We start from the raw sequence: 16,851 nt of genomic DNA, 5'->3' as shown, positions 1-16,851 counted from the left end.
GTAGGAAGTGGGTTTTAGGAAATGAGCTGAGCATGAGCAGGGCTTCTACTCAGCCAGGGAGAAAAGGGCTGAATCCCAGCTGGAACCTCTGAGCAACATCTCAATGAGTCCTTATGCTCTGAGTTATGCCTGCTCCAGAGAGAATGGGGACTTACACAGCAGTCTCTGCTATGATTCCAAGTACACAAGACATGATCTTTGCTCCAGAAACTTCTGGGTTCAGTCCCTGGTGGTGATCAGCATGGAGCTGCATATGTGTGTGTGCATATATACATATACATATCTATGTGTGTGTATGTGTGTATATATATAAAATAAAATATAATATAAAATATTATATATATAAGAGGGAAAACACTTCTTTATCTATGAAAATTATTTCTTTTTCTATGAATAGAACTATTTCAGCTCTGAGATTTACTCCTAATGAGATATTTTATTTAAACAGAGAAAACAGAACTTGCAAAAGAGAGCAGTGGCCACCAGCACCCAGATTTTCTTGGGCTATGTTAAGGGTTGCAAGGAGAATAATAGGCACCATTGTTTCCAGTTCCCCACTACTCCTAAAAAGCCTCATCAAGCTACAGGCATGACCAATGTCAGAATAAGGCACTGAAAGGGTGCCTTATGAGGGTTTGGAGAAGGAAAGGAAGAGACACCTGTTGGGATGAGTGGAGAACCGTATCCGAAATACAGTGAGACACAGCTCCAGAGAGCTAAAAGATGCACTTGTGTTATCCTGCCAAGTCCTCCTTGGCACAATGTCTGTGTCTGTGATCCTCTTAGTCTATCGCTGGTTCCCTGCGATATGTGTCTATCTGCTTTCTCACGGCTGCAATAAACCCTTCCACTGCACTAATCTCATTTAACAGTTCCACTGACTTGAAAAGAACCCAAGTAAAATTGCTGTGCAATTTCTGCTGGCGCTATTATGGCTGCATCACTTGTCAGCTTTCATAAACAAGATAAATATAGTTAAAGCATCAGATAGGAAGAAATTTGGCATGTTACAGCAACTCATCAGAAATATTTTTTTAAAGATACCTTGTAAAAAAACCCCAAGAGAATGCCAGAGAGGATAAAAACTTCAAATTCATCTTTTTGCAAAATTCTTTTGTCCAAGGAGGCTGCAAGAACTCAGTGTACACTGCCTTTCCAACACACACAGCAACTGGACCCGCACTGATTCCCTAAAAGCAGTGAGTTTTGATATCAGTCTCTGCATCTCAGATTGCATCACTGGGATCCAGCTACCTGGAGGGTAAAAGGCAGAACATCAGGAGGCATGCAAAGCTGGAAGGAGGGGGGGAAATGTTCCTGTTCCTCTTAGCAGGGGAAACCCCTACTCAAAAGTGATTTGTGACGTGTTTTCACAGCAAGAGGACACCCATCTGAAGGGCCTGTGAAAGACCATCCCCCATGCTTCCCCACACAAGTTGTTGGTTTGTGCCTGCAGCTACTCCGGGCTCCAAAGAAGACAAGAATCTCCCCTCCAGCACCTGCAAGAAAAGACCAAGCCCAACAGATCTCCCCACGCCCAGGAGGTGCCCACGCTCTGCTCTGCTCCCTTACCACCTCCAGGAGCAAGGTGATGGAGAGGCAGGAAGGTAAGAGCACAGCCCCACAGGTGCTGACCAGGCTGTGCAAGAGGCGTGGGAATGCCTTGCTCAGGGACAGTCCTTGGGGTAAATCTGGGCTCCCCCTTGCCCTGAGCCCCCTCAGAGCACGTGGAGGTCAAAACAGCATCAGCAAACACGAGTCAGCTGTGCTGGGACCTGGGCCCACGGCTCCAGGGAAAGTAGGTGCTCTGGAGGAGATTCAGGGATCACAGGAGACACTGTATTAACTCCTAGCCAGAGAGGAATATACCAGCCCTAAAATAACTGAATTATAAAGGCCAGTGACAGAGGTCGAGACATTGATGCTCAGAAGATGAAGTAGCTGGTTTTTACTGAGTGCTATCTAGTCAATAAAGTACTCCAATAATGATACACCTCTCATCACTTGTGCAGCTGTAAAATAGAATGGGACAGATTTTCAGCATTAGGAAAGTTTAGGACATTTATGACGTCAATTTTTTTTCTTTTTTTTTTTCTTTTTTTTTCAGAAATATTGGACACCAAAGTCTTGACAGAGATACTTGTGGGGAGGGGTGTTGAAATCTGATGGTGGCAGACTGGGCAGACAAGTCAGGATGTTATGATCAAATAATGACCTCTTTGTGCTGTGGCATCTTGCTTTTGAGGAAATAAAATTCCCATCTCTCCACACCTGTGCCTTTCCTATTGCAGTAAAGAACAAAAAACGTGCAGTATTTCTGTGGAAGGTGAAGGGAAAATATTTTCCTGCATTAAATTGGAGTAAAGAAGTTATCTTCAACCATTTCTATTTCCCTCAAAGAAATAATGATTCCCAAAAAAGCTGTGTCTAAATTGTGTGACAGAGATGAATTTGAGCCTATTTTTGTAGTCATGTTGAAGGTTCATCCAGTTGATCCACATGTAAACAGACATCTTCTCCTTATAGATAGGAAGATACAGGCAGTCCAGGGTGATGCCAGGTTCTTCTGGGCTGCAGGCTATGGAGCCCATGCACCTCTAGCACTGCAGATCTTACCACATTGACTCCAGACAAACATCTGCAGTCTCAAATGAGTCAGAACACATACAGTTCTGGCACCACAAATTGTCTAATGCCAAGGAGCAATCAGGGAAAGTCAGTGAGAAAGAAACTTCGAGCTGAAATGAGCTCACTACTCTTCTTATCACCTTGGCTCTAGGAGGCTCCCTACTGCTTTCCTGCTAGAGCTTTTGACTGTGGTTTTAATTAATGACATATTTTATATATTATATAATAGAGAAAGTATTTTTCCACTGATTAGTTATGGTAATTTCTGGAAACAGCAATAAATAGTCTAGAAAAAAATACATGCTAGTACATTTGTCTGTGAAGACAGTTATGACCTGTCATATATCAGCGGGCTGTTATTGATCAGAATATTACTTTTATAACTTTATGTACTTTATGAACATTTACAACCTTCTTTCAGCTAATTAAAAGTCACTCTTCATAATAGACAATAATTTACTTCATAAAAATATATAGTCCCAGGAACACTGGTGAATAAATAGCCTCAATCTGTCCATGTTTATATCGACTTTTCCAGATCTTGAAGGCCTATAAAAACTAAACAAGCTGAGTGTGTGTCTTGGAAGGGTAAGAAAACTCTTTGTCATTCATCTTTGGCCATTGTAGTAAGTGATATGCCAGACAATTTGTCATTGAAGGAGAAAGGGAAGAAGAACACTCTCCCAGGAGAGAAACCTTCACTGTTTTCTCATGAACCACTTCAAGGTCTTAGCAATGATCTTATTAGCATGACTGCTACTGTTGTTCAGAGTTGTCCTGGGGCCATTGGACTGGAGCCATGGCAGGCAAACTGGGTTTAAACCAGTTCTGGTTTCTCTTAGCCTCTGACCTGCCTTGTGGATCACAGCTGGGCTGGACCTGAGCTGGCTCCAGTGGGACAGTTTCAGCTGCTGCTGGAGTCACAGCAAAGCCTGTGACAAACCAATTGTGTGTGGGTGAGAGAGAGCATGAGAGCTGGACAATCTTGCCTCAAAAATTTGTTTAATAGTACCAGTCCCAGTGGCAACCATAAGCCTTGTCTCTCTCTGTTTCTCCTCTCTGGTTTAGGAACCCTGGCAGTTGTTTTGTCCACAGTTATGGAACAGCTCCTGAGATGTGGAGGATCCTGCTCGTTCTGGTTTTCACCACCTGCAGCAAGCGGACATGAACCCACAACATCCTTAACTACATTCCAATCCAACCAAAACACAAGCACTAATCATATGGTTACAAAGTCCTTCGGCTGCTTCAGATGGAAAGATTTATGTCCTTAAAGACTTGGCCAGCCCATTATTGCTCATTCATTGTGTTTGCCTACAAGTTATGACTGCTCTTTCCATTTAATTTTTAATGTGGCCTTGCCTCACTAAGCTCCAGGAAAATTGTAAAGGCACTGGCTGTTGCTGTGGATCTATAATCTCTTGGCAAAAGCAGTGTGGGCAAGCAGAGTCCCTCCCCATTGCACAACAGTTCACAGCACCACACTCTGACCCTTATGCAAGAACCATGTTTTTCTTCAAAGCAACTGTGCAGTGCTCCAGTCAGATGCTTGAGCCAGAGAAAAGAGTAAAATTTCCCAGATGAGGCATATGGATTCAGTGAACATCCGAATCATGCATTGTGGGTCTACATGTGGTTTGTTGCTATTCATAAAGCTCATTGCTATGCTTACCTAGTGTTTCTCTTCTGTTTCATTTATACTGAGTGTTCATCATCTCACTATCAGTAGTCTAGGTCCTGAGGGGAACTTTAATAATTCTGGCCCTTGGATTTTAACCCAAAGCAGATTATATTACTATGATATTGGAATTTAGTGACTTAAGATGTTTTCCATTCCAGTTGTGTTTATTTAGGTAGCATATTTCAAACTGTCTCTTCATTCTAGCTTTCCAACATTTAGACCTCCTTTGCAGGTGTGCCTAAACTGTGAAGCCTGATGCCAACTATCAGCAAACCACCTACACAATGACCACCGTCCAAACCTGGGCAAATTTTTCACATATAGGCAGTAGATGGTTTGTCTGCTGCCAACAGTACAGTGTAAACTGAAATATGTGTGTAGATGCCTCTGCCCTGGAGCCCAGGTTATTTACCCAAAATGCAGGAGATTTCTGAATGCCTCTGAACCACCTAGAATTTCCAGAAAGGACTGGAGATGCTCAAAATGCCTAAGAAAAGGCAAGAATGGAGAGATGCTATTGCAAATCTGCATGGTCTGGGTTAAATTCCTTTCTTTCCCAAACAACTGCTTTAGGCCCAGCAGCTGCAGCATTTCTGGTAAAGTGCAAACCACATCAGAGGGGAGCAGCAGACACCCGGTTTTAGCAAGGACGTGGTGCCCAAGCTTCCATTCATCCCTCAGCAAAGAGACCCAGCATCTGTCCTTTCCCACTGGGGCCACAGTCTGGTGGCCCCTTCAAACCAAATGCCAAACACGAAATTCTGCTGACCATGCCATGAGCAAGCTGAACAGCAAAGAGCCCTCTGCTGAGGCACCAAGGTCTCATCCCATTCAATATTTCACAGGGACCACAACTTGCTTCTGCTGCAGTGGAAGCTGCTCCCTGGCATCCATCCCCCACTGGCTGCAGGGCAATGTGGGTTCCCCCAAAGCCACCTCAGACACCCAGGGCTGTGTCCTGCCCCAGTGCATGTCTGAATCACAGGAAAACCCAAGGCAGACCCTGTCTGGGGATGGAGTCCCCTTGCAAAGCCTCTGTTCCTACATGAGAGAGCTGGAGTGTCCCAGGCACTCGTGGGATGCCCAGCACAGGTCAGTCAGTGCAGGGAGCAGCTGCAGCAGCTCCAGCCCATGTCACCCTTGGCAGAGAGGCCATGGCAGAGGGAGAGAAAGCCAAGGTGCTGCAGCTGATAAATCACTCACAGTGGCTGGGGGACCCCATGAGTGAGGGAGTGAGAGGTGGCCTGAGCTCCTTGTTTCTCCTCCACTGCCTGCCAGTGCTGTGCCAAGAGCACGGCCACAGGAACCATTCATTCCCTGCTTTGTGCATTTGTGGGCACAGCCTTTGAGGCCAGGAAAGGCTGTTTCCTTCATCTGTCCTTAGCTCCTTCTTCATGCAGCACCACACCTCACATGACCCACAGGATCCACAGCCTGGCTGTTGTAGATATTCAAAGTCCAGTTGGACCCAACAGGAGTCAACATTTCCCTCCTTACTCTCTGTTTGCAGTTTCTCACCATGGGCAGCAAACTGCCTGATTAATAATTACAGCAATTAACTTTCACCAGATAATAGGGAAAAAAAACATCAGATTAGGTTTGTCGTTGATAATCTGGGGTCATCAAAAACATCAATGTAGCCAATAAAAAATGAAAACACCATTCCTTTGTTTATCAAATGAGTTATTAAGTGTTTTATGCATCAAAGTCTATGCACTGTGATATAAAATTGAAAACGAAGAGAATTCAAATAGCTTGTCTCTGTCCATATAGTGGTGGTGACATATGTCTTCCATTCATTGTTAACTCTTAGAAATTACTATCTTGTGAGAAAATTTTGAGTGAAATTATTTTCAGAGATAGAAAGACTTTTTTGTAGGGTCCACATTATTTCCTCATGACACCTGTGTACTTTTTGAATTTAGAAAATCACCTTTGTGTCAAAAATCCACCCATTGGAGATACAGGTTATGGTTAAGGATAATATTTTCAAACCTGATTGTCCAAAATGAAACCTCTAGAAGGAGAAAGTAAAAAGAACTTAAATCAAGGGCCTAACAATTTATCAGAAATATATGTATTTGTTTATTAAAAGGAGCTTGTGCATTAAGTCTGTGGATGAGAAAGAATAAGCCAAAGTGTCAGAGAAGTCCTCAACAGCAGCAAATCAGGATTCTCTAGTGAAAATTTGCACTCCACCTTCCATCCAAGAGTAATCACATAGATAAATGGTGGGAAGGAGGGAGAGACTGTCATGCTTGCAGCTGGTAAAGAGACACATTGGTGTCATCACATAAACTTACAAATGTTGTTGTCCAAAAGATCTAAAACTTTTTAGTATATATCAACACTGTTCCTCTATACATATTCTTTGTTTGTGGCACCATTATGCTTTCTTAGTGAGAAATTATTATGGAACAATTAAATTTGAATCATCTTGCTCCTGGGTTGACTATATCTTGGGCATTAATCCTCTAAAAGTGCTGTGAATATAATAATTGGCAATGCCTTATGAAAAATAAAGGCCACTATAAACTTATATATTTATTTGCATCTTTTAGATTATAGCATTGTGATAAAAGCTTGAGGAGAGGATATTTTCTAAGTGACAGACAGAGATTAATGACTTTGACTTGTCCTTTGGCCATGCAAGCTCCTCCCAACTGGTCATCAATTCCCAAGAAATATGGGAATTGTCTGGAGTGTTTTTGGTTTAACTGTACTTTTAATTCCATGCCAGCGGAGTGGTGCCTCTTGCATTACCAAGACACCTCTTGAGCAACAGCTTTACACCCTCCCACTTTATTTGTGCTTATATCTTGTCCCAGAAGTCAGAGAGGGGATTTACTCTGACAATCATTTCATAACAAATACAGCTGCAAGGGCAACAGAAGAAAGCTGGGAACCCAAAGCTACTAGACCATGACAAAGGTGCACCCAGGAGCTGACAGGGGGTGGAGATTGCAGGTGCATAAAGGAGCACTAACTCCTGGTGCTGCTCCCCAGCCCCTCCTGAGCTCCCTGCACAGAGCTGGCTTGTCTGCACAGCACCAGGCAGTGCTGTTGAGCCACCCAAGGTGTGGGCATGCCTGTTCCTGGCTCAGGGATTAGGCAGGGAGAAGGTCTCAGCTGTTGGCAGATACTCTGCTAGCTCGCTTGAGGTGGATTGCTCAGGTATGTTCCTCAACTTGCTCCAATTTGCAGCCAAATACAAAATCTGAGTCAGTCTAAGGCAGAGTAAATTCCATAATAATGATGTGTTTGAGAGTTAGATGTGCTGATCCAATGGCAGAAAGGCACAGAAGTCACTGTTCAGGCTGTGCTTTAGAGCAAGAGTGGGGAATGGTGCTTTCATGTAGCTGTAGGACACAGCACTGCGAGAAAAACTGGAGCAAGGTACATTTCTTTTTACTGATATGTCTTTATTTCCTAACCCACAGACTTTGTTGATGTTGTTGACAATGATTACATGTCAAATGGAATCTGTATCCTCATCCAGATCCCCATTTTAAACAATTTTACATGGGGGATTTTTTGATCCATCCTTTCCCAAAGGCAGTAGTTATCATTTTGTATAAACATGTGGGATTTACAGGTGCTTACCTCGCTGTGTAATGCTGATGCACAACTGCTCAGTAATTGAACAGTGTAGTGATGGCCAGGACAAGGTGACCTGTAAATGATGTACACTTTGTACCTGACTGTGTCATCAAAACATAATGGAGCACTTTGCACCTCTTCTGTGTCCCCTGATCACCGCCCTTCGAGCCACTTTGTCAGCTCTGACGACCAGACAGGAAAGGATGCTCGTGTTTTATAGTGAAATAATCCAGAAAGGAAATGCCTGATGGAATGAAAGACTGCTTTGTTGGGTGAGTTAAGAACAGTTACAACTGATACTGTACTAGAAGCCTTTGCTGGATGCAAAGTTCATGCTGACTGAACTTTGGATTTTTTAAGTTCAGGTTGACTGCTGAGTCTGGATTTTCTGCAAATTAAGTTTAAAAAAACCCAAACCACCTCTCAACCAGAACTGGGAATAGCAGAAATATCAATATATTACAGAACTGAAACCAAGTTGTAACATGGATTTTAGGATGCAGAATCACTCACACAAAGCTTAGTAATTATAATCATGGGCCCAGATACATATCTTGGCTACTGTAAGGGTGAAAAAAAAAGCTTGTCTTAATTATTATATATTATATATTTAAATTATTTATATATTACAAATATAATTTCATAAATAGGTACATATTTGTCACTTTGCTGTAAGGAACAGGTTGGCTAGAGAAAAATTTCTTGACAAAAGCTTCCAGGGATCCTCACTAAAGAGCTGATTTACCTGTTTCCAGCACGAACACACAGGCCCAGCATAAACCAGTTAATGCACATTGTTATCACTTGTTCTACAGCAGTAACCAAAGCTCTCAGCCATGATCAAAGACTTGTTCAAGATCGTGTAAAAACCTGCTACAAGACAGGATTCTCTGCCAGCTCCCCCTGAGCATTTTTTCTTCTGTTTTTCCTCTTTCCACAGGAGTATTTCTAGCTTTAAGGTTAGAAACAAACCATAATGCTTGTGAGCAGATAACAAATGGCTCCTCCAAAAGAGAGGAGGTTGGGGTGGGGAAGGCAAGGGCAGAGGAGGGGGACTTCCTCACAAGCACTGCTAACCTGCAGGAGAGATGTAGCAGCCAATTAACCTCTGCAACACGGGGTTTTCATGAATTGCTATAAAAGGGAGTGATGAGATCACTGCCAGAGCTGGACCTGGACACTGCCATGAGGTTCTGTGCAGGAAGGATAGCTCCAGACACAGAGAAAATAGCTTCAGGGTCTTCTGTCCTTAAAGAGGGGGAGGGAGAAAGGGCAAAAAGCATCTGCATTAAGTGTTTCTATTAAAATCAACTGCCAGATAATTCATTATAAATTCAGAGTACCAGCTTTGTCATGAGTTCTGCTCACCAGAAAGGTAGACATGTAGGAATCAGGAGAAAGTTAGGCAATTTTCTTATGTAGTGTATAAATATGTATAGTCCACATTTTAATGTTTTGCCTCTATTGATAGAGATATAGCTGTTATGTGAGCAGGTAGGAAGGTTCAGCTTTGAGGAAGAGGATTTAAATATTTAAATACTGAGCCAGTAAGACTTTTCTGGAGTAGCTGGACTAGCTACCAAGACCTTGTAGCAAATACACCTTTTGGACCTGAAGTCTGAGAATGCAGAACTGAGAGGTCTCCTTCAAACCCTGACTCAGACATGGACCTCCTAGTTTAACCCACCCATACCAGCCAAACATTAAATTATGTCTGTTGACTCCATGCCAAGGATATTGCCTTATTTCTGCTAACCTACAAGGTTATTTACACATTGCTCCATCAGAAATTCCTCTGGAACAAATGGATCTTTTCACACCCAGTGGAGTTGGCCCATCATGATGCTCTGAAACAAATGCAGTATTTCTAAAGTACATAAGTGACAGACATAAAGTTTGCTGTAATCTTCTGGCTGCACTTCTATCAGTGCTAACCACAACCCATCATTACTTTTTCTCATGCCAGTTACTGTGAATCAGCACCAACCCTCCCTCCCTCCACCCAATCTCCCCACCTTGGCTCTGGCCTAAGCAGAGCTCACACACATTATGTAGGAAAACATCAGTCCTCTCACTTTGAAAATAGCTGGATACATTTTCAGGTCCCCTCATAACGCAAGATAATCATCACCTTCCCTTCTGACCCCAGAGATTTCTAAATCCATTTGAATTCAATGACTGTACTGCATTTCTGTGCCAGCCTATAAGAGAAAAATAATTTACCCAGTATCAGTCTAGTGGGTAGTAAAATATGAGTGTACTGCTGGCAGCAACACTGCCATGTAGAGACACAGAGCAGGGAGTATTTCTTCACTTAGTAACTTTACCTCTGTAATATTTTCTTATTAATACCTAACCACTTACCTAGATACCCAACCATTCTACTGAGCTTTTGCCCAGTAGAAATGTCCCTTTTGGTATTATTACATCAAATGACATGTCTACATCACTTGACATATTTACAAATTTTAATACCCTTATCATTAATTTGTTTTACAACATTGTTATCAGCTGTCTCTAGAGTGATTACCTTGAATGACATGGAGCAGTGTTAATTAATGAATATCTGTAATTTCAGGTAGTAGAAATTCCATGGAAAAGTTATGTTGAATAGATTCATGGCAATAATCTGTTGCAAGTGCATGGCTAATTTTTCTCTTTTTTTTCCATTAGACCTGTTTGAAGGTTTCTGTAGTGAATTTGGCCATTTCCATAAGACTTTAACTCTATTGGTCCACATCTTAATGGGATTAGAGAACTGTTCCCTCCTACATTTTTTGTTTGTTACGTGTCCCCTTCTGCCACCTCTAGAAAGGACAAACTCTGTACATATCATAGGAGTTATGGACCAACACAACAAAGACCTCTGTCTCTGAGGCTATTGAACTTTACCCAGCAATGCTTGGTGTGGGAGAAGTTTCTGTGTCCTGTGTATAAGCCACATATTTTTGGTATTTGCAGATATCTCCCAGAATAAACTGTAACTGCTTTATCTAGTGAAACAGTCAGAAACAGAAAAAAGTTGCCAAGATTCGGGATAAAAGCATTTAGACTTTTTACAGAAGGCCAGGAAAGTTTTTATGCCATAGAAGATCACCACAGACCAAACATACAAGTCCTAAGAAGAGCCTTTCCTTTAGCATTTCATTACTGTCTTTTCCAAACACAGATGAAATCAAGAACTAGAGAACACTCAGTTTTGAAAAGTTTTGCTTTGGCTTTCTGGGAGGAAGAAGTCCCAGAAGAGGTTTCCAGAACTGAGGAACTGAGTAACCAGACTGAGTTGAGTCTTCTGCTTGTGCTGTGTCACTTTATGCCTGAGGAAGCCTTCCCCCCATCCAGAATGTCCTGGGGTGACTTTATGGACATACAGAGAGCAGACATACAAAGAACTTTCTCCAGGGCCACCAAGGTCACTGTGGGAGAGGAGTCACAGGTCTGGCTGTGCTGCTGGAAGGTGACAGCATCTCCTGGATGCAGACAGAAAGGTTTTCCCCTCAGCAGTACTGACCTGAGGGCCCCAGCTCAGACTCTGCAGTAGGTTTTACCAGCTTGCTCCACCCGTGAACACCCATGGAAACATCTGCATTACTTCTGCTGGATCTCCATGCACGCCTGACAATCATGGCTTTGTCAGATGTGTAGGTCACAGGAGGTATCTCCATGGCATCTGATAATGTAGGCATGGATTTATTGAGGGAATGATGCCAGTTTAAATCACTTAAGATTCCTGTGCTTATGGATGTGAAATTAGAAGTGTATACTTGAACCAATTTAATCAACAATCATTGTTTTGCCTGCTGTAGGCTATGAAAACAGATTTTTAAACAAATTTTATCTTATGCCTTACCCCAGCTATCTGCACACTGAAGTCCTAACAATGTCCTGGCTCCTGCTGGGAAAATATTAAAAGTGTTTAATACCCATTTGTATATAAATAGTAATATCAACAACATAAAATCTACTTATGGACCAATTCAGCAGCCAGAGCTCTTGTTCTTTCTGGTTGTCACTTTGATAATGCAATACAATCACAAGGGCTTGCAGTCCTGTCTGCTTGGTGTGCCATCATTCATAACACATTATCAGAGTGACAGCTGGCACTAACAAGAGGCCAAGTGCCAGATATGCACAGTGCATCTTTCTGAAAAATATTTCCCCTTTAAAAGGCAGATAGGTTGATTAAGAAGTGAGGGAATTCCTCCCCCTTCCCCAGATGGCTGCGCTGGTTCATTGGAAGCCAACCCAGACACAGTTTGTCAGTGCATTGGCAAGACTCCATGCTCCACCTTCCCTCCCCTATTCAGGTTCTATCCCATGGGGTTCATCTGGAGAATTTTCCCTGACAAGAATTGAAAACAGTGATCTATAAGCACTGAGCAACCTTGCCATTTGCTTTAATTAGGCAGGACAAAAAGCTTGCTGGAGGATGCAGTGCGAGGGAATTCCCTGAAGAGGGTCCTGTTTGCACTCCTCTTGCTTTGTGTTTGACCAGCCTGCTTTCTCTGTGGCCCCTTGACTTCAGGCCCAGACAATGTGCTCTCAGAGCTTTCCAGTCACCATAAATCCCTGCCTCCTCCCTCAATGAGGCTCCTTCTCAGGCACCATCTCAAGGCATCCTAACCACCCTTCCCTGATCCAGCCTGACCTGTTAATCAGTATTATTGAAGAGTCATCCCTTTCAACTTCAGGAAGCAATCTGGTGTATTAAGTCCTTTTTGTTTCACTAAATAGTCTTATGACCTCACTAAAAACCCCTTAAAAGAAAGGAAAGGAGTTGTGTCCCTACACACAGGTTGCTAATTTGGAATCTCCAATGAGTTAAAAGAAGAGCAGCATTAAAGATGGCTTTATGAAGTGATAGAGTTAACTGGCTGCTATTTCATTATAATGCCAGCTGACTGTACAGGGCTCCACAATGTTCTCAGGGATGTGGGGAGCGGTGTGTGTTCCCTGGCAGAGACCCAAGATCTAGATTAAAATCTCCCAGAGTTAATTTAGGAAAACAATAATATTTAAAGTTGGAAGGTTGGGGTTTTTTTTAAGCTATATCCCACCATGAAACATGCAATCTCTGGGCCTATTTCTTGTCCACATAGATCTTTCCTTATGGATTCTGTGAATAGCTGGCCCCACATCCTTAAGTGGGAGGACCTAACAGGAAGTTAATAAATTAATATTTTGATATTGAAATAAATATGAGTTTTCAAGAAATGTTGACGTGTGTCCCCAATTAAATTATTGTCACAACCCCAAATGCTTAGTAAACTGATCATCATTAATTAATTTTGACAAAGTCCAGCATTGACACCAATCTTGGCTGAACTTTTGCTGTGCTTTTAACTCCTTATAACTGTTCACCTGAGGTAGTTTATTCACAATTCAAGCATTTATTCCTAGAGCAGAGGACAACTTGCAAAATGCTATGGCATCTGGACACTTGCTCAGATCTCAGAACCATCCAGCTGCAATCTAAACTACCATGGCAGGGTGGTGTCTGCCACACTCCCAGGTGAATGAATATTTGTGTTGTAGTGCCAGTGTTGGTCTATGAAGGGGCTGGGTGGTGTGCTGGGGAAAACATCCCTGCTGGTCCAGACCTGCCCTGGAGAATGCTGTCCAGGTGCCACACAGTCACAGAGAAATATGAAAAAGAAACTGTTTTCCCCACATCTTTGTGTTCAGGCCTGTAACAGAAGCCAGAGTTGTAGGGTTTCATCATACACCGTTGCTTCTATTTTCACCCCTGCTTCTCCATGTGTTGTTGCATAAATGCATAAAGTTTTTCTCTTTCTCTTCACTTGCCATTTGAACTCTTTTTTGCACCCCTTTGCAAGTTGCTGTGTGCTATGGAAGTTTAAGTTTACTTTATCAAGGGTTACTTGCAGTTTTGTTTCTGGTATTTGTTCTTCACAAATCTCAGCTTTTCTGTAAGGAGGTGGAACAGGTGAGGGGATGAACCAGTTAGAGAGGCCAGAGATGAGGACTAGCAGGAACCTCAGTTTCAATGTGTGCACCCCCTTGTCTGAAGCAGGAATGCAGTATGTGAAACACAAGAAGCCACCCTTCCTCAGCCATTACAAGGCAGCTTTGTTTGAGTGTCCTGCTGCAGGCAGCTGGGTGCTTTTCTCACCTCAGCTCCCTCACCTGCACCACGGCTAGCTGAGACCATGATAGGCACTTTTCAGGGGGAAAATCGTCATCTTTATCCATGGTGACAGAGGGAGCTGCTCAAATCTCCTTTTTCTTCATGAGCACTTTTCTTTTAGTGAGTCACCAGTGGATTTGTGCTAAAGCACCTCTGAGTACCCCATCTGTAGATGTGCATCATTAGCACCTGAAACCTGCCTCTGAGCAACATTTTCAAATATCATTTCCAGTGGGGTAGATGTCTGCTCTATGCAAAGGTTTGTTGCAGTGATATCAATATTGGGAAACATTAATTTTGTTTTCTAGTCAGCAGAGTCCATGCTACAGAACAAGTAAATTTATACTAATCCAAAAATAACAGCTGCAACTAGTTCCCCTTCCTAAAGTAAAACTGAGCTGGCAGCATTATAAGTGCATGCAAAATTGGGTGTGCACAGGTTTATCTATTTACACAATGTTAATGTGTAGATAAGGCCTTAACAGACATTTTAGTGTCCCTCTCCTCTCTGAACGTGACACTTCAGAGCTACTTCAAGAAATTCACTTTAAAAAGTTAATTTGCACAAAAATGGGAAAAGAAGGAAAAATATTTATTGATTCTGGAAGCTTCACTTCCACAAGTAGATTTTACAAGAGGACAGACATGTCAATGCACCTGGGGCTGCCTATCTGACCTGTCAGAAAAAAAGGATTTTTGTGATGTCATCACCCTTAAACCTTCCCCTTTAGCAGCCACTATCTAGTTAGTAAGTACCACCAAGTTCACATTTGCATTTTAGTTTTGCAATTGAAGTAATAAAGTATTTTAAAACGCTTCTCCTTCCGTGTCTAACCAAACCACCACAATTCAAATTATAGTCACTGCTCAGGGAAGACATTCATGAATACCTGGACTGCTGAGGCCAATAGATTTTGGTCAGAAGTCATGATGACACATATTATCTGCAGAATGCAAAACTGCCCTAGTATTGAACTTTTTAACAAGATTATGTAGTTTCAGCTTAGTAAACTGCTTGAAGATATTAGAAGAATAATGCAATGTATTATTCTTCCATTGTATCCTTAATTTAAAACCATGTTGTTTTGAAAGTCCACTGTTATACCTGATTTTTAGTCCCAGATTGTTAATCTTGTAGTGGATTAAAATATGCATTTCTTTTTAAACTTAATAAATCCTTATCTCCTAGTATTAACAGCAACTAGTCAAATTTTGTGGGTTTTGTTGGGTTGCTTCCAAGGCAAATTCACCAGATCTTTCTGTTGAAGATGGCTATGTAAATCAGGAATATCTCCAGTGAAGCCCATTAAAAATACATCAGTGGAATACTGGTGTGAAAAAAGATTCAAACTTATTGATTTCCTCTGGAATTTGTATGAATGAAGAAAGAATAAAGAAACTGAAAATTTTATTTTTTGCCTTGGATTTTCTTTCAGAAACCTTAATTCCCAAGAAATGTGGCTAAAATAATTTCCAGTGAATAATTAAACAGGTTATCGAATTGATTAAAATGAAAATGAGAATATCTAGAGAGGAAATTTGGGGAAAAACACTAGGAATATTTGCAACAAAAATTAATCTTTGCCAAACACTTGTGCCTGCATGTAAGACCATACTTTTAACTGGTAAAAATGGTGCATTATCAGAGACTGGAAGAGAAGAGAAGAGAAGAGAAGAGAAGAGAAGAGAAGAGAAGAGAAGAGAAGAGAAGAGATAGCAAAGATTATCAGACAGAGGAAGAACTGTTAGACACTATCCATAATAACATGAAAAACTGTATTTAGGAAACATTAAAGCAAAGCAAATGCAAGATGAATACTTGAAAGAAGACTCAGAATAGCCTTGTGGCAGAGAAAGAGAAACTGTGACATTTTCTGTCACAAGGTTCATCTTCTTCATAATCTTCTGCTTCTCCTTGCTGGAATGTGTTGTGCTTGGAGAATGGTTGGAAACAAACAGTGAATTACTCATGAAGGTATTTCTGCATCTAATCCTCAGTGAAATCAGTGAAAGTTAAATTCTAGAAGTAACTTTAAATTCAGGGCCTTGGTCCCTGTTGAGGTTGGTTTAGCTCAGTGCGGGTCTGTTAGCTTCCAAATTGTGCCCATTTTGAACAATTGCTATTGTTGCATATTTTTATCTTGCTGCGACAATATTTATTCTAGCTTATGGCCCTTTAAAATTATGCTCTGGTAGTCACAGGCTTTTTTAATGCCTTCTCTAGTCCGAACATGCTTTTCTTTCCAGTCTTTGAATGGGAACTGCAAGGATGGGTTCTCCAGGTATTATCTTTCTTGGAGAAAAATATGACCTAGTCTGTTTGCCATATAAGTGCTGAGCAGAAATGTTATACAGACCTTTTAATAATACCATTATTTGCATGGCTATCTGTATTCTGTGGATTTTTCAGCTGTTCATTTGCTTGGTGTTAAATGATGCTCTTTTTTTAAGAAGTTTTTTTTAAAGTTTTTTTTCAGTTGTTTAATCTTTGGAAAAAATATTAACAACACTTAAACTTGCAGTAGGTCCTATTTAAAAGCATTTGGAAGTAACTGCCTGTCAATTGTTCACTAAAAAAGGAAAAAGTGGCCCTAGAAGAAGAATTTATTAAGAGGGTGAATAAATAATTTCTCCCTCTCATTGTCATGTCATTTTCTTTACCATTTGGCATTCACTGCACTTGGAAATTCCTCCAAGTCTTTGTGTTCCTGAGCTTTGAGATTTCAGAAAACTGTCCCATGGCCCCAAGTCCCTGCCAAGATTGCTACTTTCATACTCCTTTTCCTGTGGATTA

At 41.6% G+C, this 16,851-nt stretch overlaps 1 long non-coding RNA gene across 2 annotated transcripts in view; it reads left to right on the top strand.

Annotated features, from left to right (window-relative positions):
* LOC120509396 overlaps window positions 1–4,200 on the top strand; it is a 63,090-nt gene extending 58,890 nt beyond the window's left edge. The window contains exons 3-4 of one of the 2 annotated variants that reach the window (XR_005629252.1): window positions 1,377–1,607; window positions 3,697–4,200. This is a non-coding gene — a long non-coding RNA (uncharacterized LOC120509396). Of the gene's footprint in view, window positions 1–1,376; window positions 1,608–2,107; window positions 2,183–3,696 lie in introns of those variants that run through there. The other variant, XR_005629251.1, reaches the window with a different exon arrangement.
* Window positions 4,201–16,851: the final 12,651 nt, after the last annotated feature.

This window comes from Passer montanus, unplaced genomic scaffold, assembly GCF_014805655.1.
Source record: "Passer montanus isolate IOZ18808 unplaced genomic scaffold, ASM1480565v1 scaffold51, whole genome shotgun sequence".
In the NCBI taxonomy this organism is placed as follows: Eukaryota; Metazoa; Chordata; class Aves; order Passeriformes; family Passeridae; genus Passer; species Passer montanus.
The sequence above is the reverse complement of the archived record's forward strand: the minus strand, read 5'-3'. Positions and strand labels throughout refer to the sequence as shown.